The sequence below is a fragment of the Salmo salar genome, unplaced genomic scaffold (assembly GCF_965601325.2).
Source record: "Salmo salar unplaced genomic scaffold, fSalSal1 ptg000322l, whole genome shotgun sequence".
NCBI lineage: Eukaryota > Metazoa > Chordata > Actinopteri > Salmoniformes > Salmonidae > Salmo > Salmo salar.
In genome coordinates, this window is record NW_027675349.1 from 722,596 (window position 1) to 728,707 (window position 6,112).

Sequence of the window (6,112 nt, forward strand, 5' to 3'; positions counted from 1 at the left end):
TTAACAAACTGACTTGTTGGAAAGGTGGCATCCTATGATGGTGCCACGTTGAAAGTCACTGAGCTTTTCAGTAAGGCCATTCTACTGCTAATGTTTGTCTATGGAGACTGCATGGCTGTGTGCTCAATTTTATAGACCTGTCAGCAACGGATGTGGCTGAAATAGTCGATACCACAAATTTGAAGGGGTGTCTATGTAACAGTGTAGGTTCCGTCCCTCTCTTCGCCCCAACCTGGGCTCGAACCAGGGACCCTTGCACACATCAACAACTGACACCCCACGAAGCATCGTTACCCATCGCGCCAAAAAGCCGCGGCCCTTGCAACGCTTCAAGTCTCAGAGCGGGTGACGTCACCGATTGAAACGCTATTAGCGCGCACCACCGCTAACTAACTAGCCATTTCACATCGGTTACATCTACATACTTTTGCATATCTAGTGTGTGTGTGTAGATATACAAAAGTATGTAGAACTGCGCATGTCATGGAGACGTTGGTTTGCTGAACTGATGGTAGAAACACACCGTCGGTTCTAACGGTCGCTTCACGCCGAACTGCGCATGTGCAGGCCGTCAAACCAAAGACACTCCTTCGATATAAAGTCGTTTTTGACTAAAATAATAACGTGTCAGTTTGTCACTTCACGACGTTGGAGTAATAACATGTTCAAATACTTAAGACATTGGCTCGAATCTAGGTTTTGCCTTTAGATTTAGAGAAAATGTACAACTAAGGAGGAATTTTTCACTTCTGACTTCTCAAACCCCAAATCACAGCATCAGTCTAGTTCCTACAGTCTGCTTCCCCAGCGGTCCCAGTAGACTCGGGATGTTGGTCTCTGGGTTTAGGAATTCTGTTATGTCATTTCCCCATGAAGTTGAAAGTAAGTTTGTGGGCTAATGCACGTACAAAAGGGATGTTGAAACTGTGGCGCACATTTCTCGGCAACATTAGAAGTCGGGTAAAAGTATTGATTTGAAGGAAAGACGAGCAGACTGGTAAGTCTAGAAGCTACTTACACACTATTATAAAGTTAGGTCGTAGTCAGACATTTAATAGTCAAGAGTAGGTTTGATCTATGATCTCTTATCACCATGGGTGTAGTGCTGAGGAGCGCGAGGGAGCACTTTCAATTTGAGAATACAATAAACATTATTCTGATCAATTCTAAATAAATTATATTTAATTACCAGGTAAATGGTAACGTTACTGTTACAAAAAAAACCTGATTTCTAATAAGATTTTAGCACGGTTAGCTGAAGCTGAATAGGAGGATGGATTTTATGCATCTTCTAAAACAGGGCTCTCCGATCCTGTTCCTGGAGAGATACCATCCTGTAGGTTTTCATTCCTATTCAAAACTAGTCACCTGATTAAAATAATTAGTTGGTTTATAAGATAAATCAGGTTAGTTACAGCTGTGGTTGGAGTGAGACCCTACCGGAGGGTAGCGCTCCAGGAACAGGGTTGGAGTGTAACCCTACCGGAGGGTAGCGCTCCAGGAACAGGGTTGGAGTAAAACCCTACCGGAGGGTAGAGCTCCAGGAACAGGGTTGGAGTGTAACCCTACCGGAGGGTAGCGCTCCAGGAACAGGGTTGGAGTGAGACCCTACCGGAGGGTAGCGCTCCAGGAACAGGGTTGGAGTGTAACCCTACCGGAGAGTAGCGCTCCAGGAACAGGGTTGGAGTGAGACCCTACCGGAGGGTAGTGCTCCAGGAACAGGGTTGGAGTGTAACCCTACCGGAGGGTAGCGCTCCAGGAACAGGGTTGGAGTGAGACCCTACCGGAGGGTAGCGCTCCAGGAACAGGGTTGGAGTGAAACCCTACCGGAGAGTAGCGCTCCAGGAACAGGGTTGGAGTGAGACCCTACCGGAGGGTAGCGCTCCAGGAACAGGGTTGGAGTGAAACCCTACCGGAGGGTAGCGCTCCAGGAACAGGGTTGTAGTGAAACCCTACCGGAGGGTAGCGCTCCAGGAACAGGGTTGTAGTGAAACCCTACCGGAGGGTAGTGCTCCAGGAACAGGGTTGTAGTGAAACCCTACTGGAGGGTAGCGCTCCAGGAACAGGGTTGGAGTGTAACCCTACCGGAGAGTAGCGCTCCAGGAACAGGGTTGGAGTAAAACCCTACCGGAGGGTAGCGCTCCAGGAACAGGGTTGGAATAAAACCCTACCGGAGGGTAGCGCTCCAGGAACAGGGTTGGAGTGTAACCCTACCGGAGGGTAGCGCTCCAGGAACAAGGTTGGAGTAAAACCCTACCGGAGGGTAGCGCTCCAGGAACAGGGTTGGAGTGAAACCCTACCGGAGGGTAGCGCTCCAGGAACAGGGTTGGAGATTGGCTTGTTTGTAGGTTGTAATGATAGGCTGGCTATTCAATAGGCTACATCTGTCAGTACAAACTTTGACTGAGTGTAACAGTGTAGGTTCCGTCCCTCTCTTCGCCCCAACCTGGGCTCGAACTAGGGACCCTTGCACACATTGACAACAGTCACCCACGAAGCATCGTTACCCATCGCGCCACAAAAGCCGCGGCCCTTGCAACGCAAGGGGAAACCCTACTTCAAGTCTCAGAGCGAGTGACGTCACTGATTGAAACGCTATTAGCGCGCACCACCGCTAACTAACTAGCCATTTCACATCGGTTACATGAGGACATGATGACGTCATTTACATATTTTTTTGCACTCCCTCACCTCAAAACAAATACATCACAGCTTATCATGTCGACCAACCTGATGGTCTCTGTTGAAAATGTAGTAAAACATATCAGGCCTAGACTACATTCTCTGTCCTGCTACTGGTAGGACTATAACATTATGTTGATCTGAACAGGTTTAGACTGGTCATCTATGATATGTAGGTTATATACAGTACATTCTCTGTCCTGCTACTGGTAGGACTATAACATTATGTTGATCTGAACAGGTTTAGACTGGTCATCTATGATATGTAGGTTATATACAGTACATTCTCTGTCCTGCTACTGGTAGGACTATAACATTATGTTGATCTGAACAGGTTTAGACTGGTCATCTATGATATGTAGGTTATATACAGTACATTCTCTGTCCTGCTACTGGTAGGACTATAACATTATGTGAACTGATCTGAACAGTTTTATATAATTTTTTGCTGTAGCAAACTGGCTCAAATTAAGATCCAAATTAAGATCCAACATCTGTAGCAATATACCTCTAATGTATATGACTATATCAGGATTCACTTTTGACCATTTGACATCTTGTATTTACTGTTGTTTAGGCTGGTTGAATGAGTTGCCTGTGAAAGCTACTTCATCTGCAAGAAAACAGGTGGCTGCACCAGTGACTGTGAGTTATGTGATTTCCTCATATGAAATAAAAAATATGTTTGTAGCCTACGCAGTTACAAAATGGCTGTTGAAGCTGTGGCACATATTTCTCGGTAACATTGAATAAATGTGTTGGTATGTAGGAAAGACGGGCAGACTCTCGTAATGTTGGTCTAGACAACCTACAAACTATTATAAGGCTATGATCACTTATCATGCCGACAAACCTGATGTTCTCTGTGAACTGATCTGAACAGGTTTAGACTGGTCATCTATGATATGTAGGTTATATACAGTACATTCTCTGTCCTGCTACTGGTAGGACTATAACATTATGTTGATCTGAACAGGTTTAGACTGGTCATCTGTGATATGTAGGTTATATACAGTACATTCTCTGTCCTGCTACTGGTAGGACTATAACGTTATGTGAACTGATCTGAACAGGTTTAGACTGGTCATCTATGATATGTAGGTTATATACAGTACATTCTCTGTCCTGCTACTGGTAGGACTATAACATTATGTTGATCTGAACAGGTTTAGGCTGGTCATCTATGATATGTAGGTTATATACAGTACATTCTCTGTCCTGCTACTGGTAGGACTATAACATTATGTTGATCTGAACAGGTTTAGACTGGTCATCTATGATATGCAGGTTATATACAGTACATTCTCTGTCCTGCTACTGGTAGGACTATAACATTATGTTGATCTGAACAGGTTTAGACTGGTCATCTATGATATGTAGGTTATATACAGTACATTCTCTGTCCTGCTACTGGTAGGACTATAACATTATGTTGATCTGAACAGGTTTAGGCTGGTCATCTATGATATGTAGGTTATATACAGTACATTCTCTGTCCTGCTACTGGTAGGACTATAACATTATGTTGATCTGAACAGGTTTAGACTGGTCATCTATGATATGTAGGTTATATACAGTACATTCTCTGTCCTGCTACTGGTAGGACTATAACATTATGTTGATCTGAACAGGTTTAGACTGGTCATCTATGATATGTAGGTTATATACAGTACATTCTCTGTCCTGCTACTGGTAGGACTATAACATTATGTTGATCTGAACAGGTTTAGACTGGTCATCTATGATATGTAGGTTATATCTGAGGTATAGACCTTGATCTGCATATCACTAACAAAACGCCATTATACATTATAACCTAGCCTACTTTACATAATATAATGATTTCCCCCTCAGATCAATCATGTCCGTTTTAGCCCTTCGGTCTACATTCTCTGATACATTTAGAAAACAACAGATTGAAAGACAATAAATAGCCTACTGTTAGTGAATACAAATAAGTGTGAGACATGGCCTTGTGTTGCTGTACTGTCTATAACTACCTTAACAAACAGTGACTTATTATTATTATTATTATTATTATTATTGTTATTATTATTATTATTATTATTATTATTATTGTTGCTGTACTGTCTATAACTACCTTAGCAAACAGAGACTTATTATTATTATTATTATTATTATTATTATTATTGTTGTTGCTGTACTGTCTATAACTACCTTAGCAAACAGTGACTTATTATTATTATTATTATTGTTTTTATTATTATTATTGACAGTTACCATGGAGATGAAATTTTACAACTACATATTCATGTGATTGCATTAAATCACCTGACTGTTTCGATATGTCTGTTAAGTAAATGTTTTATAAGAGATAATTATTAAATGATAACAATTGACATTCAATAATTACTGTGTCAACCACAACCAACATGCTGGATCTCTGTTTACAGGGGTCAGTGCTCTAAAATGAGTCTCTCTGGGGAGAGGAAGGAGGGGGGCCCTGCCTCTAAAATGAGTCTCTCTGGGGACAGAGAGGAGGGGGGCCCTGCCTCTAAAATGCATCTCTCTGGGGAGAGAGAGGAGGGACCTGCCTCTAAAATGAGTCTCTCTGGGGAGAGGAAGGAGGGCCCTGCCTCTAAAATGAGTCTCTCTGGGGAGAGAGAGGAGGGACCTGCCTCTAAAATGAGTCTCTCTGGGGAGAGGAAGGAGGGGGGCCCTGCCTCTAAAATGAGACTCTCTAGGGAACATGACACCAAAGCCAAGAGGTGAGATGACAATTTTGTTTAAGAATTATTAAGAGTTTTTTTCAAAAATGATCACATTTGTTTTTTTAATCATAAATGGCTGCTTATGGGACCTTCAATATTACCGTTCTCAGATTTTTAATTCATCGTTTTTAGATGTGTATTATTATTTATTTTTTATTGCAAAATGCAATATATCCATTGTTTAGCAGGAATGGAATGTTCGTATTCTGTATATTTGACTGTGATATGTGATTGTCTCACCTAGATATCTTTAGATGAATGCACTTACTGTAAATCACTCTGGATAAGAAAGAGCATCTGCTAAATCAGGGGTTCTCAATCATGACACGACCACTTTGCTCTTAATTATTATTATTATTATTATATAATGGAATACATATTTTTTTTACCAATTCTGATCGTTGTTACAATAAGAATTTTGACAATATTCCCGTTATATCAGCACACTCTTCACACCCGTTTAACAACTCTAAATAGCTTTGGCATAGTAGGCATCAAGTCCCTTGCCAATAATGGTGCCTACAACGTTGCATACAATGTTCATTTTCATCGAACACATATTACGCCCTAGATGCCTTCAACTGCCTAATTTATAGCCACGCCCAATTTAGGATTATTTTTTAACAATGTGATGTTGCGCTCCAAAGGGATATCTTGAAATAACATGATGTAGATAATTAAATAATCAAAAGAAAACC

At 41.7% G+C, this 6,112-nt stretch overlaps 1 long non-coding RNA gene across 1 annotated transcript; it reads left to right on the forward strand.

Moving 5' to 3' along the window:
• Nucleotides 1-664: 664 nt before the first annotated feature.
• LOC123733275 (uncharacterized) lies at nt 665-5,549 on the forward strand. Its single transcript, XR_014391315.1, has 3 exons — nt 665-997; nt 3,260-3,327; nt 5,097-5,549. It is a non-coding gene; the product is annotated as an uncharacterized LOC123733275 (long non-coding RNA).
• The last annotated feature ends 563 nt before the right edge of the window (nt 5,550-6,112 follow it).